Below are 12,293 nucleotides of genomic sequence, written 5' to 3'. Positions count from 1 at the left end.
TAGATATCTAAAAGGTACTCATGTCTATGGTTTATGGTACAAGAAAGAAGGGAATTTTGATTTGAAATCCTTTATTGATGTTGATTGGGCTGGAAGCATTGATGATAGGAAGAGCACTAGTGGAGGAGAAATCTTTCTTGTTAAAAGGTTAGTATCTTGGACAAGTAAGAAGCAAAATTGCATCTCTTTGTCTACAACATAGGTAGAATATGTTATAGCTGTAGACACCTAAATTTGATTACACTATTTTAGTAATCCTATTTAGTTATCTAAAAAGGCATTATTAATTAAATTTCTATTTAATTAATCCTTTGTCATCCCCTAGTTGATTAATTTAATTAATCATCTATAGTCCTAATTGATAAATCAAATAATCTATTATTTATCAATTAAATCCTATTCTTCTATCTAATTCCAAAAATCCCCATTTATTAAATAAATCTATTTGATAAATGAAATCCTCAAATTCAAAAACCCCTAACCTATCTCTAATCCTCCATTTAGCCTAATCCACCCCATCCACCCATACTAACCAAGCTTAGCCACTAACTCACCCACCCTCATTAATGCCATCCACTTGCACATCTCTAACATCCCTAATCTAATCCTAAACCCAAGCCTAATCCACCCCCTAATGTTGTCACATTCCTTAAACAAGTTTAAGACTTTCCTAATCCAAACCAAAGTCTCCCCTCAAAAAAACCCAACCACTAAGTCATGAGTGCTCTTACAAAACATAAAGACTCTTACAAGCCCACTCATGACTCTTACACCCATCTTCCACACTCTTCCCTCTTCCACACTCATTCCTCTTACATCCCTCTTACATACTCAACCCCACTCATCATGACTTTAACCAACCCCTTACCCTATCCTCTCACACTCATCCTCCTTGTGACAAGTGTCACCTTCCCATTGGTGCTAAACAAGCACAATCCATGTGCTCTCCTTTGAGTGCATCCTAGCCCTCCTTAAGCCTTCATCCATCCTTGCATCTAAGCCCTCCATCCCTCTACCCCTTAGCCTATAAATTGAATCCCATCCCAAACCATTTAATCAACAATCTTTGAGCTAAAGTTACCATGCTATTTTGAGAACCAAAGCCATCAACCATACCCTTATAATGCCAAATTGAGAGCTCACAAAGCTACCAATTTGCCATTACCCATCTCCATTGAAGCAGCTTTTGAGCATCTTGAGCATACATCCACAGCAAAAGGACACATCTACAGAATCAAGAAAGCATGGAGTGTTTTCTCTTGTGAGGTTTGCACTTCTTATTTTCTTTCTTAGTCTAAGCATATATGTGAATTTAGTTTTTGGTTTGTGAATGTTTACTTCATTTGTTAATGTTCTTTGCATACTGATTCTTGTTCTACAATAGCGGCAGTTAATTGTTCCAACATAATGTGATTCAAGAAAATTTTTTCAAGAATGAAGGAAGAAATCAAGGATACAGTGATTATCTATTGTGATTACACAAGTGCAATCAACATATCTAAAAATCCAGTGATGCACACCAAGACAAAATGCATTGCAATCAAGTATCATTTTCTAAGAGAATTAATTCAAGATAAAGAGGTTAGATTGGAATATGTTAACACAAAGGAGCAGGTTGCTGACATATTTACCCAACCATTACCTAAGGATGCATTTTTTTTATCTAAGAGGAAAGCTAGGGGTCATTCCCCTATCTGATGCTCACTAGAGTACAAATTAGTGATGCATCCACCAAGCATAATTAAAGAACTATCAAATTGATGCAAAGAAGTCAAAGCTCATTGTATATGAATTAGTACATACATTGTAAAAGCATCATGTCAAGTCTTTGGCATGTGATGTCAAAGAGGGAGAGATTAAATCATGTCATATACTTATTTAAGGGAAAGATTGAAGTATTCAGAGAAGAATAAGAGGAAGTGATGTACAAGAGGGAGAACTTGATTTGGTGGAGTTTGAAGATAAGATGGTAGAGGGAGAATCTCAGAGGGAATTCTCATGGATGGATAGAGAAACAAAATCAAACTAAGGATATTATAAAATCTTATAAATAATTTTATTTCTCTAAGTTTTCTTTACATAATGGCATGTTGTGTTTCCATCAATTCCAAAGAGGGAGATTATTGATAACAATTATTCAATTGTATATTGTCATTAATGTTAGGAGCACTGCCAGTTGGAATTGAGATTAGAAGACTCTTGTATCATCCAAACAAAATACAAGTTCAGTGATCCAGTTGAAGCCAAGATAGGTTGTTTACCAAAGGAGTTTAGTTGTAACTAAGTTAGAAGTTCAATGTAAACCAACTCCGATCGGTTACCAACGAACTTAGTGATAACCGAGTGACTTAGTTTTAGTTCAAGGTGACCTACATCAAAACAATTTTATTTATTTTATTTTTATGCAAGTTGACTTAATGGATGCTAATTTTTATTTGTAAGGATATTCAAGCTGACTTGAAATTGTATTTCATATATATGAAAGATCAAGTTATGGAATGAAATAGAGAAAAAGAGGTGAAAGAATATAATATATGAATTAAGAAGGATATTTGATTAAGGGAAGAATATCCAAGTAGGTGCAAAGAATATTTTTATTAGGAAGGATATAGAGGATAAACTAAAACAATGATCTGAATCTGTAATCTAGTTGTTTCGTTAATCAAGTCAATCATTTTTACTCTAACAATTATAGTAGTGAAGAAATCTCCTAACTAAGTTGACTTAACAATCATTTGTAAATCTTCTAGAAAGGTGGAATTTCTAAATTGAAGTGTCTTAAGACCTCTAACAAGGCCACTCCTAATAGGGTGATTTAAATTATTTAATAGGGTCACACCTAACAGTGCATTTTGTAACCTTTAACAAGGTTGACTCCTAACAGGGCTCACTTCAGAAGAGTGAAAAGTTTTAACTAGTTGCATTGGTGGTTTTCCCAAATTGGGTTTCCACATTAGATCTTGGTGTCTCATGTGTTCATGTTATTTTCTTATTGCTTTATCTTTCTACAACTAAGTTACTTACTGAAGGTTAATGCACATTAATATTTAAAGATTTCCTTGTTAACTAAGTTATAGAAATATCTAGTTCTAACCTAGTTTTGAGTTACAAGAGAGTTTGTATTGACATCTAAGGGATTATAATTTTTTAAGTGGTAACTGATTAACCCCTCCCCTCTTAGTTACTCCTCTTATATTTCCAATAGTACAATGCAAAAGACATGTCACTTGCATCGAGATGTATGAGAGGGAAATAATATACAGAGGGGATTGAATAGGTGTATTCTTTTCATTCTTCCATTCTCCTTGTAGATGATATATTAATCAAGAATTCCTCTTAGGTGTATTTCCTGTTATTAATATTTCTCCCTCTTGAGGATCCTCTTCCATAAGCAATATATCTTTTTCATGATTGTCTATGTTCTTAGATTGTAAGAGTTAAGGCTATTCTCTATGAATGTAGTTCACATTGTTGTTTTAATGATATCTCTTTGTTTTGTAAAGTAGGTATCCTCTTTCTTTTCATTATAATTTCTATTGTTAATAGACATGATAATATATGGGGCACACATATGCCCTCCTTGTTTAGTCTTAGCTCTCATGGGGTAGAAAATATAGATTCTAACCATGGCTTAGAGTACTTTATCCTGGTTGCTTAGTATACTTTCTAAATTATTTTCAAATCTATGCATTTTTACTTCATCCCTATTTTGCACACACAAAAACATATGCTAAATAATAATTAGCAATGCATATAGACTTGCTAAATCTCATTTATGGGTAACACATCAAGACACTTATATTCTAAATCTTTTATTTGGGTGTCATATAACAACATGCTATGTCCCAATATAGGTAACGCATTTTAAAATAATATGTTAAGTCCAATACATGGGTAGCACATATTTTACATAGGACAATGCCATGGTGATGTGAAATGGACCTTATGGTTGGTTGAGTAGCAAGTTATCACCTTGTTAGACTATTTCAATGCCATCTTTTGCATAACTCTCTTGGTGATTCATAGTAGGGTGGGAACTCTATTGGACGAGGTAATCACCTTTCTCTCCCTTATCTCTATTTTTATTTCATGCAAGTAGAGATAGATCGTGAAGCTATGTTATTAATGATGTTTCTCTTGCATTTCTTATGTCATCACTTATGCTCTTGTAATGGCTTTCCAAATATTATATTAGTATGAGAGATGTGTTAGAGTGGGGTTTTTGTTTCACGAAAAGACCAATCTATCAATTCCTGATACAACCACTCAACTTATAGTACATAGGAGGTGGTTAAGACCTTGTTATGAATCCCAAGGGAAGCATTGAATAAATTTCTAACAAGATGTTCCTTTAGCTAAGATTTCTCTCACTATTTGATTTGAGTTATTTTTAGTACTAATCTCTTAATCATTTCTTTGTCTTTTTTGCCTTTTTGTTTTCATTTTTTTTTTCCTTTGTACCCTCCTGCATGGATGTGGAGTTAGGAACCTTGGTCTTGGGTGCTTTTCCTTTTTGACAAAGTAATGTTCTATCTCGCTGTGATTCACTAGACTCTTCTTCCATTCTTCTTCTCTCTACTTTACCACAAGTGCAAGTTGATCCACCCTTTTTCTAAAGTGGGTCTTAAATTGGAAGCACTCCAATTTAATAAAAGTTTAGCACCTATTTAATGCAAGATCATCAATCTATTTCTTTTTTTCTTCTCTTCTTCCTTTTTTCCTCCTTCCTCCTAGGTGGAATTGGGGTAAAACCTAATAGATCCTATTTAAAGCTCCAATATTCATGGTGTAAATCTCAAGGTAGGATCTATTTTCCCTAGGTCTTCCCTTCCCTTCATTTAATCCACTTGGAATCTACTTCTTGCACCAAAATGTGATTGCCTCATAATCTAGGCCTAATTTTTGGATCTTGAGAATTGTTTTGGGAGCCTCAGATGGCCCTAGGGGTTTTTCCATCTAATCATCAAGGGAAAAGTATGCCCCTTATGAAGCCCTATTTTGGATCCCCTGTTTAGGTCTCATGTTATGGGATGTTTGGGTGTTTACTTCTAGGTACGTCATCCTATGGGAGTAAGCTATATTGAGCCCTTTATAAACCCTTCCATTTTCACCATTTCATATCCATAAAGTTTACAATCTAGGAACTCATGCTCAATCTCTCAAGTTCTCAAGCAATTTCTCCATTAAAGGTCAAGGATTCATGAATTCAAGCTATTGAATGATTTTATGTAAGATCTACAATTCTAACATTCAAGATCTCCCCTCATACATCAAGATCCTATGTTGCATCTTCTACATTCATCCTCTCAAGATCTAGATTCATCTATATATATATATATATATATATATATATATATATATATATATATATATATATATATATATATATATATATATATATATATATATATATATATATATATATATATATATATATATATATATATATTCCTAGGGTAGATTTCAAGCACATTCGTACATGAAGGTTTTGATGTCACTTTTATTTCCTTTCTAGGGTTTTGAAGTCAAATCAAATCTATTACATCTACATACTTAATTACATTCCAAATTCAAGATCATATTCATAGATTTACATTTCTTTTATGTCAAATCTATCACTATTAATTTTTAGTATTCTATTTCAATTATTTCAATTCAATGTTAATTACTCAACTAGGGTTTGACTAAGCTAAACCCCCCCCCCCCCCCAATAAAAAAAAAACAATCTCTTGCCTTGTAGGTTTTAGATCTTGGATTGACAAAAAGGTTGTATATTTGGGTACCCTTTTCATCGTTTATCAAAATTGTGAAATCAAAATCAATGTCACATATCTTTCATCAAGGGCACATTGCATGCTTGCTGCACCAATTCATCCCTAAAGATCTTATTCACCCCTGATAGATCACCGAATGATTTATGGGTTTTATTCATAGCATAGTTTTCAATCTAAATAAAAAAGAATCGGCTCTTTTACAAGTCCTTTGACATCCTCTTTTCAGGTTTGTATCTCACAAGGTATTTCATCTTCCTCTCTTTCATTTCTATATACTTCATCATTTTGTCACATATTTATATCTTAGTTCTATATTGCATATCTTCTATCTTATTTATTCTTTTGTCCATTAGGTTTACATTGATACTTCCTCTTGTATCAATCAAATCTAATCCAAGGGGTGGTTCTTAGTCTTCCCCCTTCTAAATGTGTTGGGTTGATTGATTCCATTTTACCCCTACACAATAGTCTCTAAGTACCTCATTCATTAACATCTTGAATGTGTTAGGGGCATTTGTAAGCCCAAATGGAATGACAAACCATTCATACAAATCTTCTATGGTTATGAAGGCAGTTTTCCATTCATCACCCTCCTTCACTCTGATTTGGTGATATCAACTTTTTAGATCTATCTTTTTGAGATATCTAGCCCCAATAAGAAAATCCATCAAAACTTCTATTTTAGGAATAGGAAACCTATATCTTGTAGTGATCCTATTAATGGTCCTAGAATCAGTACACATTCTCCAGTTACCTCCATTTTTCAATTCCAAAACAACTAGGACTTCACATGGGATTATGCTCTTCCTTATCAACCCTTGATAAATCAATTCTTGGACTTGCCTTGTTATCTCCTTCTTCTAATCAGGTATCATCTTATAAGTTTCCTTATTTGGTAAAAAATTTCCTTCTATAAAGTCAATTTGATGACTAATTTCCCTTTTAGGTGGTAGTTTTGTAGGGCTTCCATCACTCGCTATGCCACTATATTGTTTTAATAATTCCTTCACTTCTATAGGTAAGGGTTATGTTTTGGGTTCATTCTCCTCTTTATGTTTTACTACTTTTGCAAAGCTCATCTCATCTCCCTTCTTGAGGTCCTTTAACAATTCATTTCCACTCACTAATAAGACATTAGGACATTGATTTTTTATCCTCCTCATCCACAAGAGACTAAATATGGTATGTTATTCCATCCTTTTGGAAGGAATGGGAGTTCCTCTCAAATATGCAGGGCCTTTCTATCATACTACCATTGTCTTCCCAATAAAAAATGATAGGCATCCATGGGCAGTATGTCACACAATATTTTTTCTTTATATCCTCCAACGGAAAACTCCACCCATGTTTGTTCATTTACTAACACATTATGTCCCTTATTTAACCAAGTCACACTATATGAGTGTGTATTAGGGATCTTTGTCAAACCAAGTTTGTTAACTGCCTCCTCTAATATGATGTCATCAATAGACCCTGAGTTTATTACCACATTTTTAAAATTTCCAAGAATCTTTCATTTGACCCTAAACAATTCTCTACTCTTTTTGGATTCTTCTTTAACAAGTTCCTTAATCAATATTCTCCTAAACAACAAGTTTTCTCCACTCTCTAAATCAAGGTTCACCTCAAGAAATTTCACACTACTTGTCTCCTCTTCGACATAGTTGGCTCTTTTTCCCAATTGAAAAGATATTTCCTTAATAGGACACCTATGGGATGGATGCCCAAGTTGGCCATAGTTGTAACACTTCATTCTTGCAATGTGGGACCCTCTATTGGAGCCACCAAGTTTGCCTCTATTGTTGCTAAAGCCTCTACCTTTACTTTAATTTCCTCTTCCACTAGATTCACTAGTCTACTCCATCAATATTGATTCAATTTTGGGTCTTGAATCATTTATACTACCACCATAGCCTCCTTTATGACCTCTTGAGTCTTTACCTATGGCCCTACCTCTAGAACTTGAGTCTTGTTTCTTTATTCTTTTCTCCTCCACCTTGAGCACAAGTTGATAACACTTGTGGATAGTACTAGGACTTAATAAATTAATTTCTTCCTAGATGCTCCATCTCAACCCATTCAAATACCTAGCCACCTTAATACTCTCAACTTGTTGGACTTTGGATCTCAAACACAACCTCTGACATTCTTCAGAATAGATGCTAACATCTAGTTCTTTTTCCCTCAATTGTTATCTCTTCTTATGCAACTGGATCTCATCATCTTCTAGAAAGTAAGTCTCCTTGACTTTTTCCATCATGCCACCCCATGTAGCTATAGGGTTCTTACCCTCTTTCTCTCTTTCTACTTGCACAAACTTCCACCATGTTAAGGATACTCCTCTCATCCTTGACTTGTTAACCTTTACATTTTGGGCTTCACTGATACCTTCACACTCAAAGTGGTTTTTCATGCCCTCAATCCAATCCATAACTAACTCTAACTCTATCAATCCATTTAATAGTGGTACACCTTAAAGGGATTACCCTCTTAATGTCTTTATAGGCTTAAGAAATGGCTCTTCTTACAATGGTGGATTTGGTTCAAGAACTTCATCCTCAATGGCTACTATTTTACCCTTCTCGTCACTTCCTTTAATATTCTCACTAACTTATTCAACTTCCAATTAAACTTACCCCATTTTAAGCTCATTAGCTACCAAATTCTCCTTAAAGAATTGATTTTCCAACTCTCATTTCTGGGCCACTCTAGCCTACTCTTGGACCATCTTGAAAAATTCCACATTAGTCACCATACTGGTTTCTATAACTGACTTAGACATAAACCTTCTACTTACCCAAGTCTTTAACCCACCCTAATACCAATTTGATAGGGAGATATTTACAATTATTCTCCTAGAATTCTTCACTAGACCCTACACTAGGTCTTCTAGAGTTCTTTATTGTTGTCACAAAGGTTTGCACGCATGTCCAAAGTTTTTACCTAAGGACAACCTTGTGAAACATGGAAACAACCTCCAAGCTATGGGACTTGAACTGTGAGGTTGAATCTTCGAAGAAGGTTGGCTTCCTTTACTATCAGGGTGCACCTAATTTCTCTTGGAGAGGAAAAGGGAAAAGGAATACATAGAAGCAAATCTACCTGCTCTTACCTAGGGGGTGATGCACCAAAATAGAGTGTTTGAACGAATCTCTGCCCATAGATGCACTATTGAACCATCATGACACCAAAAGATATACACATCCAAACTTGCTTTAGTCTAACAATTGCATGCAAATCAGAAAACCCAAATGAATGACATGAGGAAAGAGAGGATTCACTTATATACCATTCATAGGCCAAAAGAGTACAGTCATGCAAGATTGCAGATGTTTAGAATACACCAATGAGAGGCAAATAGTTCTTGCAGTTTACATCAATGGCTGAAGGAGATAAGGTAGAATTTCATACAGCTCAAAAGAAAAGGGAATTTACACATGAAATTGCAGAGCAATATCAGAGAAAATAGAGAAGAGTTGACCAGTACAAAATATACAAAAATTGCCTTTATAGCTCTGGCATAACTGAGGTATTTTCTAACTAAAGTTACACCACAACCATTGCCATTAAGTCTTGATAAATATTTGGAGAAGATCTGATCTAGGCATGGATTCAAATACAATGAAATCTAATATTCTGCCGAAACAGGGCCTCGAGAAGACACGAAATGGCACCATTAAACCATTCTAACCAAAATGATGGATAAACTAGGGTGGTGGAGTGTTTTCCTGCTATTTACTGGGTTCAACATTCATTCGAGAGTGGTTGGAATTGATCATGAGGATAAAATCATGCAACAAAACTTGATCCCCTCTATTTCTAGCTCATGAATTGGCAAAGTCAGCAAGTCAATTGAACTCTACCACCAGGATGAGCCATGTGGGCCAATAGTCTTTCAATTTTCTACCACCCTGCAAAGTCTTCACGCGGTTGACCACATCTAACTAATGAACCAAGCCACCTTTTCAAAATCCTGACCGTGATGTCTTTCAACTACCAGCCTTAACTGCCAATGCCAACTGCAGCTTTATCTCCATGGGCCTGCAAGGACACGTGTCCTTCAGGCACTTTACTGCAATGTTTAAATTCCTCACATCTCTAGAATGAAAGAAAGTGTCAATCGTTGATCTCCATGAGATCAACGATCATGAAAGATCTTATCATATTGCACTTGCCCCTCAAAATTTTTGGACCCACGAACCACTCAGCATTTGACTCAGCCTGACCCGACCCCATTTGGCATCACCCTGTGGCATATGAAACCAACCTGAACCCACAAAGACACGTGACAACGAGGCACTTTCCTTTATTACTTAACATCCTTGCACTTTCATGATGCAGGGAAGTGCCAGCCCTCAATCTCATTTGAATCTACAATGACCAAAATCTTATATGACTGCATACCTAGTTAGTTGGATGGACCAATGAGATTCCTTCTTTGTACTCCAACTCACTTGACAACTGCCATGGAAGATGAGCTGTTATTACTTTATGAGAAAGGTGGGACCATGATGTCACACTGTGTCATGCATCACAAAGGGGCTTCCCTGCATTATGTATAAGTAGTGCATTTTGAGAATGTGGGAAAGCACCCACCATAGATCATGAAAGATCTGACGGTGCGAAAAGTTGCGAGCGAGTGGAAACAATAAAATAAATACCATAAGTTTTAATCATTTTATTTTTTGTATTTCTAGGGCATTTAAATAATATTAAAGATGGGAAGCGACCGTTGGGTGGGCTCAAATATTCGAATTCAAATTTTGGCAGGAGGTAAGAGAGGTAACATTTACCTAGCCCTAACTTCAAGGAGAATTCACTTAACCTCCTACTCCTTCCCAAGATCTCTCTAGCATGTGTAAAGCTTCATTTTTACACTTAAACTCATCTGTCTAAACCTGACCAACTAATGGTAGGATGGATTTTCCTTCAAACATGTTCTTCAAACCTTTTTTGACTTCATTTCATTGAGTCTTGGTGCCTTTTACTTACCAATTTCAATATAGTTAAGTTTTAGACCTAGTAGGGCTTTGTAGGCCTATTTAGGTCTCTAAACCCGCCTTTTTGAAAATATCTCAAATTGTCTCCAAATGACCCTAATAATAAATTTTTGATTAAGATATCCTTTTGGGATACCTTCAATATTTTTAGGTATTGGACTTTCCAAGTCATTTGTACACCTTTGTTCATAGTTAGGACTTTTTAGCTAAGGGTTTGGACTGGTTCTAGTTTCTTGGCTCAAAATTGGGTCAAATGGATTCACCAATCCTTGGCAAGGCTTCTCTAGTCTCCTACAAGCTCAAAAAACACTTTGATACCATTTGACTATATCCCCAATCCATCCATCCATTCTACCTTCAATTGTTGCTATACTTGCTTCTAGCTGGGTACCTGCAATCTCGTCTAAGGAAAGCCAACAAAAATATTAAATTGACTCATTTCACCTCTAGCTTGATAATATACATCGTACAATGAATGAATTTTTGGATCCCAAAGTATTATGATGATCTTAGGGTGGGAATTCAAGAAAATGTCTTTATTTAATCATAAACCCTGACTAGTCCAATGAATTGGCAACAAGAGTTTGTTTTTTATTTTACTAAAAATAGTTTCTAATCTAACTCTATCAACACACATACAAAAATTAAATTAAATTTTCTAACTATTTACAATGACAAAATATTTCATCCAATCCATTAAGTGACAGATACTTGATTTGTGAGCTTGATTATGATAAAATTTTAGAGAAAACTCGCTTCCTATTGCAATTGGCTCAATACATTAGTCAACCCCCCTCCAAGGTCTAGGATGGCCTTATATACCTTATTTCCACTTGTTTCAAAAAATAAACTAGTACCCATTAATGATTTTGGTTGTTATGCCAAATATTGCTAAAATTTTGACAATGACAACTTGTCTACTTTTGCACTACTAGCCTTCTATCATGCAAAAGCACCACAAATGAGTGTAGATTGATTTGTTAAACTATATTTAACCTATTTAATTCCATTCTTAGTCCTAAAAATTATTTTGAATTCAATTCACATATTAGGCCCTATTTAGCAACCTTGATAATATTTTCGCAAAACTATGCAACTTGTGGCAACACTTGCCCACACATATTTCTCTCCTAACCAACTACTCTAAGGAACACTTGAGACTCTCTTGGATTCATTATTCACTTCATGACTTGGCTAGAGTCGTGTCCAATCCAAAATTTAACCAAGGAACTAGCCCATTCCCAAGTGCTCCTACACCAGAGCATACATTAATGCATCAAATTTTGATGTCATTTCTCATTTTGTAACCAATGCAAACTTTGGAGGCTTGTCATTTTGTTGTAGGAGAATTTTAAAGGAAACTCTAAGGTAGAAAAGGCTATGGGATTTTTATGAAGAATTTGAAGGGAATTGGGAATCCACAAAGATTGGAGCAATCAATCAACTAACAAGAACTAATTTCTCCAACTTTAATTTTTCTATTCCTTATGTGTATTGGAAAAAAATAAATTCCAAGATA

The sequence above is a fragment of the Cupressus sempervirens genome, chromosome 5, assembly GCF_028749045.1.
Source record: "Cupressus sempervirens isolate cs-2001-9-10 chromosome 5, ASM2874904v1, whole genome shotgun sequence".
In the NCBI taxonomy this organism is placed as follows: Eukaryota; Viridiplantae; Streptophyta; class Pinopsida; order Cupressales; family Cupressaceae; genus Cupressus; species Cupressus sempervirens.
The sequence above is the reverse complement of the archived record's forward strand: the minus strand, read 5'-3'. Positions refer to the sequence as shown.